Raw genomic sequence first — 17,231 nt, 5'->3', positions numbered from 1 at the left:
TAGATGAACCCGCTGCCTGCAGATATAATAGTTTCTCATACTGGAAAATGCGGGCCCCCCCAATATTAGGACAAAATAGTTAAGTATCACACACAATGGGCATAGGAGATGACAGGTAAAATGTTTAGGCCATGGCCCAGGGAAGGAATACACACAAAGGAGGCGCTGCAGTACATGTACACACATTTGACCGTGACATGCAAGGGAAGTTTAAAAAAATAGATGAAGCATTCTCAAAATGTGGAAGATGTTTGAGGATGGAGGAGGAAAGCAAGTTTGATTGTAGCAATGTGAAGTGCGATAAAATACGCATACCGCCAACTGCTGCTGCTCCACCTCCTCCTCCTCTTCCGCAATGCGTCCCAGCATCGACTGTGGTCGGATAGTTTCCATTACAGCTAGCTGTGGGATATACTAATCCCGGGTTTATGCCACCTGACAAAGACAGTGACAAAGAGACAGAACAGGTAAAAGAGGAAAAATGAACAGCTCTTGCGTTGCACGTAGAGAATGGCATACAGCGGCATTTAGAGAACCAGGTGCGAGAAGTGAAGGAGCTTGAAAAAGAGGCAAGCAAGAATAGGGAAAACTCCTGATAAATGAGGAGCAGGACAAATTATGTTTAAAATAGACAGCATAGCTGCCGAGGACCCCCAGGTGACACTGCCAGCAGAGGTTACTGTGCAGAGTTAGTGGGGGACAGGCCAAGTGTGCCAGTCGAAGTAAGTGAACCAATAAGGAGTAGAAAGATTGTTCTGAGTGTGGGATGCCCTCCCAGTGTTGCTTACGCTTCAGCGCAGGGGGAAGAGGAATGGGAGGATACTGAGGAATATGACAATATTCAGGGTGACGACCAGCAAGTGGAAGAGATGGGGCTACCCAGGCCCACTGTTTCCTGCACCACCGGTAAATGAGAGAAGAGAATCATTATTTAGAGATAGGCTTGGAGGCCTGCCCGACCGCCGCGTGAACAGGAAAAAAGTGAGGATTGTAACCATGTGCACAAAACAGAGTACACACTTTCCCTTGTTATAGAATTAACACAATGCATCCCGTGGCCCCAGACAGATAAGGACAATATAATTGCATTATTGCCGTCCCTTACAGCAGTGGCGGGAAAGAGGATTCATGAACTGCAGAAAAGAACAGCAGGAATCACTTTGGACGTGGGGGACATGAAGAGATGATTTGCTTCGATAGTGGGAGACCCAGCAGATGATCTGTAGAGAAGGGCAGGATATGCATGAGTAACTAATGGGTAATCAGCACGATGAATCACTGTTTAAAAATTGTAGGGCAAATATGTGAAAGGGATCAAGAGTAATGTATTTAGATATGTCAGGCATGACTGGCATAATGACGTGGAAACTTAAGCCAGATGAGGACCCAGCACAGTACATTGAGGAGATGAAAGAAAAGTGGCGCTCAGAAACAAGGGAGGGATGGGTCAAAAATATTCCCAGATTTTATCACATCGTATGCCAAAGCCTTCCTGAGAGTATGCAAAATCATTGCGAAATGTAGTGGGGATTGAGATGAAAACATGACCCGAAATACAACTGCATACTGTCAATTTGTGTAGGTACAAACAGGAGAAGGAAAGGAGGAAAATAGAAGGTAGGGTGAAAATTGGTGAATTTTTTTTTATAAAATTGGCGAAAAGAGCAGTAGAAGGCACAGTGGTCACAGTTACAGGAGAAGAATAATATCCAGCAAGTAGTTCCAATGGGATTTAACGGAGGAGCCTGAGAAAAACTGTATTATCCCAGAGGGAGAGGGAACTTGCAAAGAGGACGGGAAGGAGGATTTGGACAGACATATGGAGGAGGATTTGACGGAGGTAGACTGAGATTTGGTGGCTATGGGAATTTTGGAGAACAATGTGGAACATGTGGGATGACAGGACATTATGTGAAAGGATGCAGAAGCACAGGGATGGTGCCATATGGATTGGCACCTCAGGGTTTGGAACGACAGCACATCTTGCACCCACGTACCCTCCACAGCAGCAGACCATGTAGTCATATGATGCACCGCAAGCACAGTAGATGCCATATGCCCCAACACATATTTTTGATTACACATAGCAGCAGATACAACCTCACGTACAGCAACCAAATGCCTTAAAACCACAGCAGACAGCAGAACAGCGAAACAAAGGTTTGATACCAGCTGGTGTGCCACATTTTGGGGGGTGCGTAGTTACAGGAGGGAATACTTTTTCACCTACAGGCACAAACATTTATCCATAATAGGACAGCCCATAGGGGGTGATGGTGTGTATAGTACTATCAGTAACTCAAGACCCACAAGAGGCACAGAGGGTGGGAGTGAGGATGGGGAATAAGACATTATCTTTCTTAGTAGATACAAGGGCTAATAGGTCCTGCATCACAGAGGGGGAATTCACGTTGTCAGGCTTGATAATGGACACAGGAATTCTCTAGGGCTATGATGCCGGTTTATTTTACAGAAGTTGTACCTGTTACAATTGGGTCATGTACATTGTCACTACATTTGTTATGTTCACGAAGCACACCAGTGAATAATTTATGGAGAGATTTGATGCACAAATTGAATATGGCCATTTCATTGACAGAGAAGGGCATAGTGTGTACCACACCAGGCATTCATTATGTGAGTGAAAAAAATTCATTCAAGCATTTTGTGGCTGGAGAGGTCTGAAAGGATTGCTACTTACGGCAGACTTGTTCCCCCATGGAGTACAGGCATTGTTTGGATGGGTCCCCAGAATAAAGGAAAACGTGTTACAGTTGCCCAGAGTATTTGTTTAGACCTAAGGTAGCAACAGACTTTTAATGTGCAACTGCTATTATGATACACATAGAAGCAGTAGTACCGAGGGAGGACAGAGTCATTTTGCATGTGATAGATGAAAAAGGGATGGACTGGCGTGCAGTTTTAGCGATTGACCCAGCGTTGCGACTGACCAATATTACTGACAAACAGTTGTTCCAGGATGAGGACAATGAGGTTACTTTTCAGACAAGAATCCCATGCCAATACAGAGAGCCCCCCCCCAATAATGATTGGTTAAAAAAGTAGCAACACATTGTTACAAGGATTTTGAGAAAGTGCCCAAGGAATTATGGGCCAATAACCCCCCCATGTCTCGGGAGGATAGCTCAGGGGCAACGTGCTCGTCTTGGAAGTATGAAGACACAGAGCATCAGAGGTTCGATCCCTGGGTCCGCGTTTAGAAACCTCTTGGTATTAAGCGCATAATAAATAACCTATCATGTCATATCATATCATGATGCAAGTCTCCTTAAAAGTATACAACCGGTTAGATTTGCACCGAAGAAGGGAGCAATATTACTGAGTAAAGCAATATCCCATGTCAAGAGAGGCAGACTAAGGAATATACGAGAAAATAGCTGCACTGCTACGGAAAGGCATAATAGTAACATCAGAATCCCCATGTAACACGGCTGCGTATCCAGTGAGTAAAGGGAGGGGAAATAGAGATTTATCCAAGATGTACACCCCTTGAACAATATTGTACAAGTGAAGTTCCCAACTGTTCCGAATGCAGCCATAACTTTGTGTAGCATACCAACTGCTGTTACAGTTTTTAGAGTTATTGATTTTAAACTACACCTTTTCTGTACCATTGCCTCCAGACTCAATACCTCTTTGTTTACCTATAGAGGGGAACAATTCCAGCGCACAAGATTACCACAGGGGTATTGTGAATCCCCTAGTGTTTTTAGCCGAGTGTTGCAGATGGAATTGGCAAACATACAGACACACAGCAGAGTGATTGCATTGGCTGACGATCTGTTGGTGTGAAGCACCACAAAAGAGCAATGTAGGGAAGATTCAGTGATGCTTACGATGTTATTGGCAGAAAAGGGATACAAGGTCGACAAAGAAAAAGTACAATATTGTCGGAAAGCTGTGATTTATTTGGGACAGATAAGATCAGCAGACGGAAGGAGGGGCACATCAGAAGGAACAGAAGCTATTCATAAGACACCCGGCCCAGCCACAGTGAAGGAGATGCAGCAGTTCTGGGATTGTGCAATTATTGCCGATTATGGGTGTTCGATTATACTGCATATATAGGACCCCTGTTGCAAGCGTTGAGAGGCACATAAAGAGCAAGAAGCACTTATATGGACAGAGGAGATGGTTAAAGCATTCAATGAACTGAAGGATGAAATTACACATGCCCCAGTTCTAGGACTACCTGCCATCTCTCCACAATTGTCTTGTTTTCCCACTGAAATGGGTATGTGATGACACCTGTCATCAAACACAAATCTTTGATGGGGTACAAACCCCCAGCATATTACAGTGGGCTGCTAGATCCAGTGATGCAGGGACATTTCCCATGTGAGGTGGCATTGGCCCCAGTAGCCTTTGCTATTGAAAAATCAGCTACAATAACAATGGGCGTACAGTGACACTGTGTGAAGAGCACGCCCTGTTTGTGATTTTGCAGAAACCAAACCGTACGCCCACTACACAGCGAGCGTCTGGCTATGAAGTGATCATATCCAATCCTGCAGTTAAAAATTGTAAGGTGCTGCACTGTGAATCCAGCAGCATTTATCGCCAAACCGGTCGAGGAAGGCGATTAGGTACATGACTGCTCCACATATACATGTGCATATGATGACATACCCCAGGCTAAGGAAAATGCACTTGAGGGGGGGAGAGATTGCATTAATTGATGGTTCATCAACAATCAATCAGAGCACAGGAATGAGACACATGGGCGCATCAGTTGTACATAGGGAGGATGGAGACCTTGAGGTAGTAGCGATAAAGAGATTGCCTCCACACTATTCTGCGCAAGCGTCGGAACTAGTGGCCTTAATAACAGCGCAACAATGGTACATTGACAGAGAGGTGATGATCTCACCATACATGCAGGATTGTCCCACTGGAAACAAAGGGTTCCAGCGACCAGATGTCACGCCAGTGCAGCATGCCACACTGTTATCAGAATTCATTGAAATGCTCTCATTGCCTACATCACTGGTGGCCGCAAAGCATTCGAATGGTACCAATCAGTTATCACGTGGCAATGACACAGCAGACAAGGCAGCCAAAGAAGCAGCGTACTCAGACGTCTTAGAACTAGTAGTAATATTGACAAGTGATGAGAAGGCACAGAAACCAGACCATTCTATTTCCACAGAACCAGGGTCACTGTGTATTGCTGCCGTTAGGCGTTCCATCAGGTATAAGTTCCTGGCGGTGTTGATCCATTCTTTCTTACCAGGAGGAAGCTCTCTTTTCCAATGTGCGGCCAGACATGCCCTTCCAGTCAAAAGCAAACCCTGCACTACCATTTTCTGCAATGTTATATATTCACCCCCAGTGTTCTTGTAGCCCAAACAATATCAACATCAGTGTTTTGCATCTCGTGATCCCATCCAGGTCCCTAATCCAGCCGAGGACTAGACCACATCACATCCCCACCACAAATGCTAGTAATCAGCTCTCGATCCACATTCATGCCAGCACATGGGGCTCACACTTTGGAACATTTTGGCAAGCCTGACCAGGTCGTATTGCCACCTGTGCAACAGTTTAATAGCATCGATCTGGCTACCCTCTATGTGCTCACCCCCTCCTTCCTCTGTAACCAGAAACCTGGGAGTTACAGGGATTCAAATTAAGAATTGATAAGTAGGACATAAAAGTAGCTGCTGGGTATCCAGCATTAACCAGTGATCAGTAGCTACCACTGGAGAACCAAGAGCTAGTACATAGTGTTTATCAAATCTAAATTCCACATAAGATGTAGACCTATCACTTTGTCTATTATTTTTGACTGGTTATGTTTTAAATTGTGTTTAGATGTGAGTTTCTTCATAGATTGTCCCAAAGGCACAGTGTTAAATTCATATAGGTGTGTTGGTTCGGTTTCAGTTGGCTTGGGGAGCCAAAAGAAACTCCTGGTAGCAGTTGGTGTCAAGCTAGCCAGGCTCTTTGAGGTTAGAAGCAGGAGCTAAAGAGCTCCCAGCACCCCTCAATTTCGAACCCTGGAGTTATCTCTCACTCTCTTTCATTCCTCACATCTTGGACCTTGCCAAGAAGGCCCATTTCCAACTCTACCTCTTCAGGGCATCTTCCCTTTCCTCCCTTTTCCCCTAGAAGCTTAATGTCTCTAGAGCTCTGGTAGTCAGGCTGGACTACTTTAACAGCCTCTTCCTTAATCTACCTTCTTCTCTCTGCCCCCTTCAGCTAATCCAGAATAGGGCTGCAAGACGTATCCTGGGCTCTTTGAACACAGTTTCTTGATGTATAAGCGCCTTACAAATGCACAATAAATAAAATCCTTGGCCTCAAGCCCAGGGACCATTTCTCTTGAGCCCTAAAATCTCTCCACTGGCTCCCAGATGCTGCAAGGATCAAATTTTAAAACTTCTGCATCACCCATAAGGTTGTCTGGGGCCGGGGACCACACTATCTGCAACTTGCTCTCACCAAATACTCTCCTTCCAGATCCTTCCGATTCTCCGGCTCCAACTCTCTGCTTGTCAAGTGCTTCTCTAAGCAGAGAGTGGGCGGCAGTTCTCTTTCCTTGGCTGCTCCCTCCTCTGGCACAGCCTTCCCCTTTCTATGTCTTCAGCCTGATCTTCTCAAGTTCTGAAAACACCTCAATACTTTCCTCTTTTCCTCCTCCTCTCTCTCTCTCTCTCTCTCTCTCCTGTGATAAACCCAACAGCCGCTGTGTTTGGTGGCCTGTACCCTTGTGTACTTCTGGGTCCTGGCCTTCTGTCCAATCACCCACAGCATCCGCCCTCCCTGCACTTGCCCTCGGGCACCACTGGCCTGTGATGTCTCGCAGGCCTGCACTTATTGTATTGGCTGGTGAGCCCTCTTTGCACGAAGTGGTCATTGTTTGGCACTTAGCTGTTGTCTATGCAACTGGCTCTCTGGCACTACCTGTGAAGCCTTTTCAATGGACTCTCTGGCACCCCCCACATGGAACATCTAGCACTTACCCTCTTCGCACACACCAAATGTTCACAAAGCCTAGTAGGACCACTTTTGTTTTTTTGCTCATCGCTGTTTTCATATTCCATTGTCTTGCTGTTCCCTTGTTCCCTTCCCTTTCTTGATGTATAAACACTTTACAAATGCCCAATATAATAAAATGGTCTGATGATGTCCTCCAGAGCGTCACGTCTTGCAAAGTGGTTGGAACCACTGTGCAGGCTTAAAGATGAGGAGTGTCCGTTTGAAGGACGCAATATACATAGCACTATAGGAGACTTATTTTATCAACCAATAGTAATTTGTAAATGTTTTTTATGAATGGGACGTTGTAATATAAGCCCTGGCTTGACAGGAAGGAACTAAGAACATCTCTGGACCTTCTTTCGGCCGAATGCATCATTAAAGTTGGATTCTTTGTGAACCTTGATTTGCTCCCTTATTTTGGTTGGTCTGGATTATTGGGAGCGAGCGTACATGAAAACCATCCTAATCATCAGTGCTCATTGTGAAGGATTCCAATCGGGCGTCACACACACCGGACCAGGACACTTGGTCTTAGCATAAGATGTAGCGCTCAATGAGAATACTTTTTCTTTATTTTCTACAAATTCGAATTGAGCCGATACCCTCACACCCCCATTTACAAATACCCTGGATCACAATGGACCATGCACCAGGCCGATGGGTGGTAATACAATATTTATTTTGAATTCCAAGAAAATCACACCATTTTTATGTTGGACAGCAATCGCCAATGGGGTGATTCACCAATGAAAACCCCTGAAATACATTTAACTTTCTACAAAAACATATCCAAAGCACAAATGAATAGGAGCACTTTTTCTATTCGGGGTAGATAGCACCTGAGTTAAGGTTTCCCCCTGCAATGTTCCTTCAAAACCCAATTAATTGGAAGCAGCAGGGAGTCAGGGATATGAGGCAGCAAACAGAATCAAAATCTGACCTTCCCTCACAAAATAAGAGGCAAAAACGAATTTTAAAAACCTTCCCAATGGCATAAAATGACACTCGGAATTTGACAAATAATTGATCATATGTGTGGTTAAATAATGATGTACATATGTTACATCACAGTATCAGGGATGTTATATCACTAGCAATTATAAGGTAAGGTATCACAAAAGGCATACAGTTCAATAGCAACTTGAAATGGAGAACATCATGCAGTCAAAATCACACGTGGAAAAGTTGCAATTTACACTTTTTGCAGTTTTAAATGTTAAAACTTTTTTTTTAAAACGGGTGAAATATACAGAATCGGAAAGCGTTTTTTAGGCTGGGTGATAGATGCACATAAAAGGGATCATATAGAAGCAAAAGAGTGACTATAGCTGAATAATTGGAAGAGATTTTCAAGGGGAAAGTTTTGGTAAAATAAAGCAGTTAAAAAGAGAAAATCGGTTTGGAAAGATAAAGGACAAGTTTTACTTAAACTAGATTATCAAGAAGATAGCGCTGCCCATGAAGAAGGTTAAGCGGCCGCATTAACCCCCTTCACGCCGTGTGTCTCTTTATGTGGAAATTAAATTATTCAAAATATGACTAAGGATCTTTGCAAGACAGAGATAAATAGAAGATTGGCGCTAAAGCTTAGAGATCAAGGACAGGATGCATAGAGAATTCAAACAGTTCTAAACAAGTTACCAGGGTAGGAATGGTATTACTTAGAACATAGGACAAAGACAAAGGGTCAAGATGGGATAGGCTATGTGTTGCTAGCGGATCGGAAATACTCACAATCTGCACTTATTTGGGGCAGCCAACCGGGTTCTGGACTCAAAGGGCTCTGGTCACAGCATGGCGGGCTCCCCTTACAGCAAACAGCTGGGCAAGTCTGGTCACTGGATGGCAAGGGTACAGCATGCATGCATGTAGTGGGCAAATAGCTGGTCTGGTCACAGGATACTCCCAAAAGGTACCACAGCTTTTTCCCCTTTGTTATTGGGATTTTTAGTGGGGTTCTGGATCAGTGGCCTTGCTGGGATAGGATCAGCTATGCTTTGGCCTGGCAGTAGAGTCTCGAATCTTGCAAAGATGGATCTGGAATGTCTGGATACGCAGGCGGTGGAAATTCAGGAGAGAGTCTGTCCTGTCCCTGTGAGCTCCCACTTCTTCTATAAAGTGGGTGACATCACCGGGTTTATTGTTGGGCAGAACTAAGCTAGACCTACCCCACCCAAGAACCGGATAGGTCAGCCTATGTGGGTCACTTCCTCCAGGAGGAGATTCGGTTTATGGGGTTGTTGATGAGATACAAAGCTTTTTGCCAAACATCAATCTTAATATAAATCACATATTTATACAGTTGTGGCATTTTGGCAAATTACATCGTCAGATTACATATTTCACCCAGAGCAGGGTAGTCCAATGCTCACTTTTGTAGGACTTTGTTTCGTCCGTCTAATAGTTTTTTTCAATGAAATTATTTTACCTAAAATTCTATAACTTTATACATGCGTATATATTATCAAAAGTCATGTGAGTATTACATTTCAAAGTGGCATCATATACACTTTCCTCAGAATATCCAATTCTCTGCCATTTCTGTTTCCAATGTGCCAGTGAAGGCTACCAGGACTTAAATCAAAGCCACCCAAATTGCATCTAGATTGTGAAACATTTGCATTACTGCGTTGTCCAATTTAAGAGATAAAAAGTCTTGAAATGTATTAATAAAATAGTCTTTGGAGCCAGATGGCCAGCATTGTCTACCAAATAAGGGCAGAACTTCAAATGATGCTCTGGTGTTGGCTTTGAATCTCCCCAGTAGAAGTTGAGGGGAGGTGATTTTCCAAAAGTCACACGTAGGCGTCCCAGAATCTATTATATCAACCTGGAGCACAGACAGAAGTCTGACGAGCGTGTGATATTCTACCTCCTGGTCCATTCAGAGTTTCAAAGGGCACAATTAACACGCAGGTGTCCCAGAAATCCCTTGTGGCTTCCTTTGGGGCTAGGCAACTCCTGTTGTCAACACCTAAATGTCCCTTGAGCCATGGCAGAAAACCAGTTTGGGCTGTTTTCACAGTACAGCCAATACAAGTATTTCTTTATATTATTTTATTTTGTTATGAATCAAAAGCAAGCCTATTGAAATAAAATATCCCATATATGTTTCCAAACAAAACCCCCTTTACATTGCTAGGCAAGGACAGGGCCTCATTCAACATTACACTTTTAAACCCGGTATCTTCTTTCTTATTTGCAAAATCACATTTCAACATGTGGTGAAGTCTGCTAGCGAGTCTCTTTCAAAAGGTTTTCTCTTCCATCTGAATTCCCAACATTATTTTGCAGCCCTAGTCAGTTTCTCTTTTACAGCAATGTGTTCAGACACAGGTCCACTGAAATTGACATATGCCCATAGAGCTAAGATTTCTTTTGAAGCATTGATTTTTGACATTTTGTAGCCCAAATGTCAAGCATTTTTCCGTGCGGCTGGAAGTAAAGTTTCTGTGGATTTCCCAGATCTGGTCTGACACAGTCTGTCATTCAGGGATAATGCTCTCTTCTGCTGGAGCACAATCCGAGTATGGATGGGCAGAGCAGGATCTCACTGATAAAAGCAGTGTGATGTTGGACGGATGAAAACAGTGTCAATGTCAAATATTCCCTTTTCAATGAAAACTGTTTAGCAAGCAGCAGAGCAGCGCGGCTTTTCAATTTGCTTCTTTGGTGCACACAAGAACACACACTGCCAGCCTTCCTGGGTATGCTCCCTGTTGCAACTTGCCCAAAAGGTGCTTGGCAAGACAGTGCAGCCATCATTTTGGAGCTGCAAAATACAGTTGTGGTGCGGGGCAATGATGCTCAAAGGAGACAGAGCAGCCACTTTGCTGTTAACTGCTGAAGTGCAGCTTGGTTATGGATGGGAATTTTGCTGAGTGGGTCAATGTATCCCACATCATAGACCATCCAAAATCCAGCTCTGTCACAACTAACCATGAAGTATTAGGTCCTTAAAAACAACAGTACACCCAGGAGATAATTGAAAATGTAATTGCTATTTCCTTGCTCCAAACAACACATCAGCAGAAAGTGTGAAAACATGTGCTGCACCAGCACGCCACCCAGCTAACAATGGATCCTGAGCGTGTCTGTGAGCATTAGCCCACCAAGAGACAGGACCTGAGCTGCTGCACATGCACACCTATTTTGCACTGCACACTAGAAGCCCCTCCTCCCACGCTGAGCACCCGTCACTGTGCCATACCGGAAATCGCCCAAGCAACACACAATACGAGCAGGACTTCAGCCCCTGCCCACATGGGGCTGTGCTTCCAATGCTGCGCACCACCTTATAGCAGGAATGCCGAACCCCCCAAATCCCCTTGGAAGCCATGACCCCACACCGCTATAAACAAAGAGCCCTGGTCTGAATTGAACTCAACCTGCCCGGATCCCACGAGCACTGCGCAGCACAATAAAATGTAGCATATACAGAAAAACAGGTGTGATCAAACATATGTTCCAGTTTCCAGAGTATCGCCTTTCACAGTTTCCTAGGCAAAGGGCAATTCCCGGTATTGGCATAGAAGCTGGATACACAGCTTCTCCAAAATACAAAAACTTCAAGGTGCCCAGAAACTCTAACCCAAGCATGGGGCATGGGAGTTCTCTCCGACTTCCAATCAATTCAGCCAACTGCAACAGATGATACTAACAGGGCCCCTCCAACCTTGCTGCTCAAAGCCAAGAAGCAAAAGGATCGTAGGACACCTTCCAGAGAACAGGAACATCTTAAGTGTGGATTGCGGGTGACAGAGGCGTTAAACTTCTTGGAGGGAGTGGTGGGACACTTGGAATATAAAGGTTTCTGTCATGGAGGCTGGTGCCTCAAAGCAAGTACTAGGACAAAGAAGAGGAACATGGAGAGTGGGGATGCGAGACAATCAGCTCCCGCTGATCTATTTGTCTGATCTGCTAACTGGTTACCCGGCCTCCCTCTGAACCTAAATTGGCATCAGGCTCCTTACGCCCAGTAGTCCCTGGCACTGCCTCTGTGTCTCATGCGCACTTAATGACTGTATCTGCAACCCTACAGTCCATGGTTTCCTTGCACTTAGTAAGCTGGCCACCCCGGCAGTACTTACTTGAGCTATGCTTAGTGCACTCTCCCGCCTCCCTGCCCATGGCACTTCTCGTCTCCCTTCTCCCGGCACGTGCGCAATCTGAATTACACAAGGCCTAGTAAGATCATTTGTTTTGACCTCCCTTTGTCTCCCCTTTCTTGTCACGCTTACAAACCCTTGTGTACAGGCACGTTATAAATGCCACATTATATCATATATATCATAACTCCAGCTACAGGTGTTAAGGGGCCGATGAATTAGGGTAATGTAACCACTGGGCAAACTCTGCTCCACTAACGTGGACCGGATGGGTGATGTAAGCAAGTATGCCACATTTAAATTATGATATAGTAACGGACAACCAAGGGGAAAGACATGCAGTGGAGCATAGTTTACAAATAAGTAATGAAACACAAGAAAAGTATTAAAGAAGCTATGCAATATAAGACACATGCAGGCATTACGTAAAAGCTGGCATAAGATTAGTCATTCTTCCAATATCCAAGGTTGTGTGTATCTTCTTACATCCACTTTCTCTCCATCTTACTTACATTGCCATCTAAAAGGTAGAACTAAAAGGGCCGGTGACAACTGTAACAGATTGTGCAGCTACCAGCTTGTGTACATCCTGGTCTAAAAGGATGACTTTAGAGACCATCCTGGAGTATCTGATCATCGAAATGTTTTGGGGAATGTTCTGCGATGACCTGTTGATTACTTCAAGAGCGTCACCATGACAGATTTTCGTTCTTGATGATTTGGGGATGACTTACTGATGACTTACTGATCCGAGTTTGTAGCATGATATTCATACTAATACAGATTGTCATTCTGCTTTTGCTTAGTTGCACTTGTGCTGAATGACCTACAATGTGGCAAAGGTAAAGCCTGAGACTTATTTTGGGCCAAAGCAGAAGCCAGAGGCCTAAACATAGCATGCAACACATGGGTGAGAATCCTTTGCCATCCCAGTCATAAAAAGGGTCCCAGCACCTTCACAATTCCCAATATGGCAAGAGTAAAGCTCGAAACTATGTTGGGCCAAAGTGGAAGTCAGTGGCTTAAACATAGCAAGCACCCACTGGGTCAGAATCCTTTGCCATCCCAGTCAAAAACAGGAACTCAGTACCCTCACAATCAATACATTTCCATGCTGAGTGCACCAATATATGCCAATATTCACATAGTATTCATATTTGCTTTGCACATAATCCAACAATCAAAACCAAAAGGACATCCAGGATCAAAAAAGAAAAAAAAAAGAAAAAAATTAAAACACAGGATCCAAAAAAGAAAGAAGCACAAAGTCCCTTCAACCCAGGTCTCAACTACTCACAACCTACCAAATACAAGCAACAACAAACCACAAACAGCAAAGACTAAACCTAAAGAACAGGAAAAACACTAATCGAAAGAGGACGCCCACTAAAGGAACACACCCACATATCATGCCTCGCCAGAAGAAAGACAAAGAAGCCAGAACAGACAACAGAAATAAGAAAACCCAAACCAATCAGGAAGGCACCGACCGGCATGATCCAACAACCCCAAAAAAAACTTGACAATAAACATCTCAGATGGCCGAAGTAGACATACAACTAACAGAGCAAAGACAGACAACATTGCTCACTACCTGTCCACATACAACGACGTGGTAAACAAAAACGGTAGAGCAACAACGAACCGACAGCCAACAAGCATTATGAATACACATCCAACAAGGACACCAAACGCAACACCACAATTAATAAACCATCCCAACCAATACTCCAACCAGAACAAGGCACAAGTTGGAATACATCACACTCTACACCCCCTACATCACCAAGACCGGCACAATAGAGGGGTAGCTACCCTATTTACGACCCGGAACGAAACTAACCAACCCCACCATAAACCTTATGTGTCTATTTGACAAAGAGACTGACCAACCAAGAACCACCCCACCCAACAGACTCAACTGGGGAAAACCCACCTGGAACGGAAAGCCAACCAACAACACACCGATCAGAACAAACGATACTAACAACAACCTGAAAAGGAAATCAAGCAAACTATACAGCAGTCTCCTCAATGTTAGATCATGGCAAAACACTGTACAGAAATCCATGACCACCTAAGCGAAGAAAATGCACAGAGACGTTGTTAGGGAGAATTCTCCTAAATGTGCCAATTCCTCACACTTTAGAGCCCTCCAGCTCTTTTGCTAAACTTAGGGACTTTGAACTTTTCAATTCAATGTGTTTTCTGTGTTTGTTCTTTTTGGTTATGGAGTCTAACCAACTCCATAGGCATCATCTTTTACAATTGTGTCACAAAGCACCTTCAGTGCAGTGACACAGGGAAGTCTTTCAGATTTCCCAAGGTTAAGGTACCTTCTCTGGGATCAACTACTGTTTCCCAGAATAGTGGAGTGAAATGGACTTCACTTAGCCCTATAAATCCCTAGACAAAGCACACCGTATCTTACAATAGAGTGCTGGAGGGGTTACTTAGTATCCCCTATGTCTACTTACTCATGTAACAGTCAAATGTTACCCTTTCCTCTCAGAATGGCTAGTGGCAGTGGTTTTACAATGAACTATCATGATTTACTCTGACCGCAAACTGTTTGCAGCTCCGGTAACGTTAAATCACGGGAGCTATGTTTTTCAAGATGGTGTCTGAGCCTCCTTTACTAAAACGGGTCCCGGTCTTCTTTTATCGCCATTTCTTTGTGGAAAGGTCCTCCACAAGTTTTTCTCTACGCGCCAAAACAGGTTTGGTCTCTTTGTTCATTCGCCTTTGGCGGCCTTCAGGAGTGAAACCCGCCTCTGGCTCCAGAGAGTCTGGGGTAGGCAGGAAGTGAAGGAGGTGCCCGAAACTCCTTGTAATTAGCCTCCTAGGAGACCCAAATGCACTCTGTGGTGATTGGCTGGCTGACTGTCTGGCAAGGACAGCCACCCTGCTGGGTGAGAGCCAGCTAGGCTGGAATGAATGGGAGAGAACTGAATAAAAAGCGAGTCTCTTGGCTTGGAAGACAGAGTCGACCACTGGACGAAGGAACCGAAGAAGAGCTTGAAGAAGACGGCTGCTGCAACTCCTGGACCGTTGGTTTACCCGGTGAAGCCCTGCTGCAGGTCTGAATCACCAAGTTTGCATCGACAGAGAAGCCTTGCAAAGGACAACTTCTCCCTTTGAGTTGGTAGGACCATCAACTCCGAAGTAAGCCACCTGGACACCCATCTCGGAGCTGGTACAATTTCCTCAGAGTTGCTACAGGAAACGTAGTGCAGAGAGAGGGAGACCAGATTGTGTGCGTTGCTTGTAAGCTGGCCTAAAGCTTTTGGAAGATCCTCCGGACTCACATGAAGCAGGACTGGCCAAGCTTGAACCCACGTCAGTTGAGTGCGGGACCTCAGATGTGAGGAAAGTCTACCTTGACAGGAACCGCGCTTAGTGCCATTTGCGGTGCCGCCAAGGAGCTGAAATGCGAAACAGCCACTGAAAGTAAAGTTTGCCGGTTGCCAGCTTTGCCGGTGCCAGTACAGTGCAGGAGTCCCCCGATGTCCTCCCTCTTGTCTTCACGATGGAGGCCCAGGAACAGTGAGATCTGCAGATCTGCAGAGCTGTACAGGAACAGAAGTCTTCAGCTGCATCTTTTCCTTCTTTAACAAGGTACTGTAAAAATTAGCCTAAGATAATTTACCTCTTTCTGTGGAAGTGCTTGCAACTTCTGCAAATCACAAATCTAATCAGCTTGTGGCCCTACATTTGATTCTTCTTGTTCTCAAAGACTCCTAAGAACTTGTACAAAGACTTTTCCTGAAGTGCTGCATCCTATACAAAGACTTTAGCCTATTAACTTTTGCTTAGCCTATTGAATTGAATGACCCTTCTCAGAGCTATCTGAAAGTATTTGCCCTGCTTATGACTATTTGTATTTCTTGTGTTATAATAACTTGTGCCTTTTACTTACTTTTCCAAGTGTATTCTGTATGCCAACAGTAAGGTATTAATGTCCTCAGCACCCTTGTTACTAAAGTCACCTGTGGGTGTAGGTTGTGTCTGTGGGCCATCCCAAAAGGGCATTGTCTGATCCAGGTACACAGAGTGTACAGTATTGAAGTATATCTGTGTGTTACTATTCTATTGCTCCCTTCTGAAGAAGGCTTTATAACTGACTCATAAATAAATTATTAATGGTTTATGCAAGACATTTTGAGTGGAAGAGTTTATTTGAATACCTGTAACTATGAATCTTTGTGTAACTTCACTACAGCTCACATTTCCCCTCTAGAGATAAGTCTGGCTGCTCAACACGCTACCAAAACTGTGTAGTACAAGCTCATACCAAAGGTTGGGTTGCCCATACATGTAGTTATAGTTGTTTGTAGTGTTACCAGACGGTACTGCATACAAACTTTGCTTAATAGACGTGCTCTTCCATCAGAAAACTATAAAGCGATAGTGATTGAAGCAATACCCGACAATTATAAATTAATACATGCCAACAGAGAAAACCGAAGAGGAGGCGGAATCGCAATAATACACAAAGAACACGTCCAAGCAACTCAAATCATCACAATCAATGCAGAAGACTGTGAATCCCTCCTCATCAAGATAGAACACGATGACCAATCCAACATAGTATTCCTCCTGATCTACAGACCACCTTCCTATAACCCCAACTTTGCAACAAAACTAGCAGACGAGGCCCCCGTGCAATTAACCCAACATGACAACCTAGTCATACTGAGAGATTTCAACATATGGTTTGAAAAAGAAAACTAGTACACAGCAAACTCGTTCTGCGCACTCCTGGAAACCTTGCAGTTAAAGCAAATAGTAAATGTACCCAATGGTGTGGAGTGACCACTACTTCATATCATTCTACATCACACCCCAAACCCGACAACCGGCCCGGAAGGACAGACTCTGCACCAGCAAGAAAAGAAACTGGAAAAAATTGGACCTAGAGGCCCCAACAAACCTTCTAGACACAACCGTCCCAAGTGAAATAGATCCCACCGATACAAACATATATAAAACAAAAGACACACTCAAAAATTGCGCCCTTGACCAATTAGCCATTACATAAGGGAGAACCTTGAGTATAATGGGTTAGAGCTAATATCTTTTACATTGGTACGCCCAACGGTTTCTTACTTCATTCTT

The 17,231-nt window shown here is 44.3% G+C and overlaps 1 protein-coding gene across 2 annotated transcripts in view; it reads right to left on the bottom strand.

Moving 5' to 3' along the window:
• The window catches only part of LIG4 (DNA ligase 4), a 118,796-nt gene that overhangs the window by 71,483 nt on the left and 30,082 nt on the right, over positions 1–17,231 (bottom strand). Inside the window, exon 2 of one of the 2 annotated variants that reach the window (XM_069636573.1) lies at positions 316–435. The exons of the other annotated variant lie outside the window; for it this stretch is intronic. The gene's annotated coding sequence lies outside the window, so the exon portion shown is untranslated. The remainder of the gene's footprint in view (positions 1–315; positions 436–17,231) is intronic. 2 annotated transcript variants of the gene reach the window in all.

Source organism: Ambystoma mexicanum, chromosome 7p (genome assembly GCF_040938575.1).
Source record: "Ambystoma mexicanum isolate Mex_15411 chromosome 7p, UKY_AmexF1_1, whole genome shotgun sequence".
Lineage (NCBI taxonomy): Eukaryota > Metazoa > Chordata > Amphibia > Caudata > Ambystomatidae > Ambystoma > Ambystoma mexicanum.
This window is presented reverse-complemented; position numbering and strand designations above follow the sequence as displayed.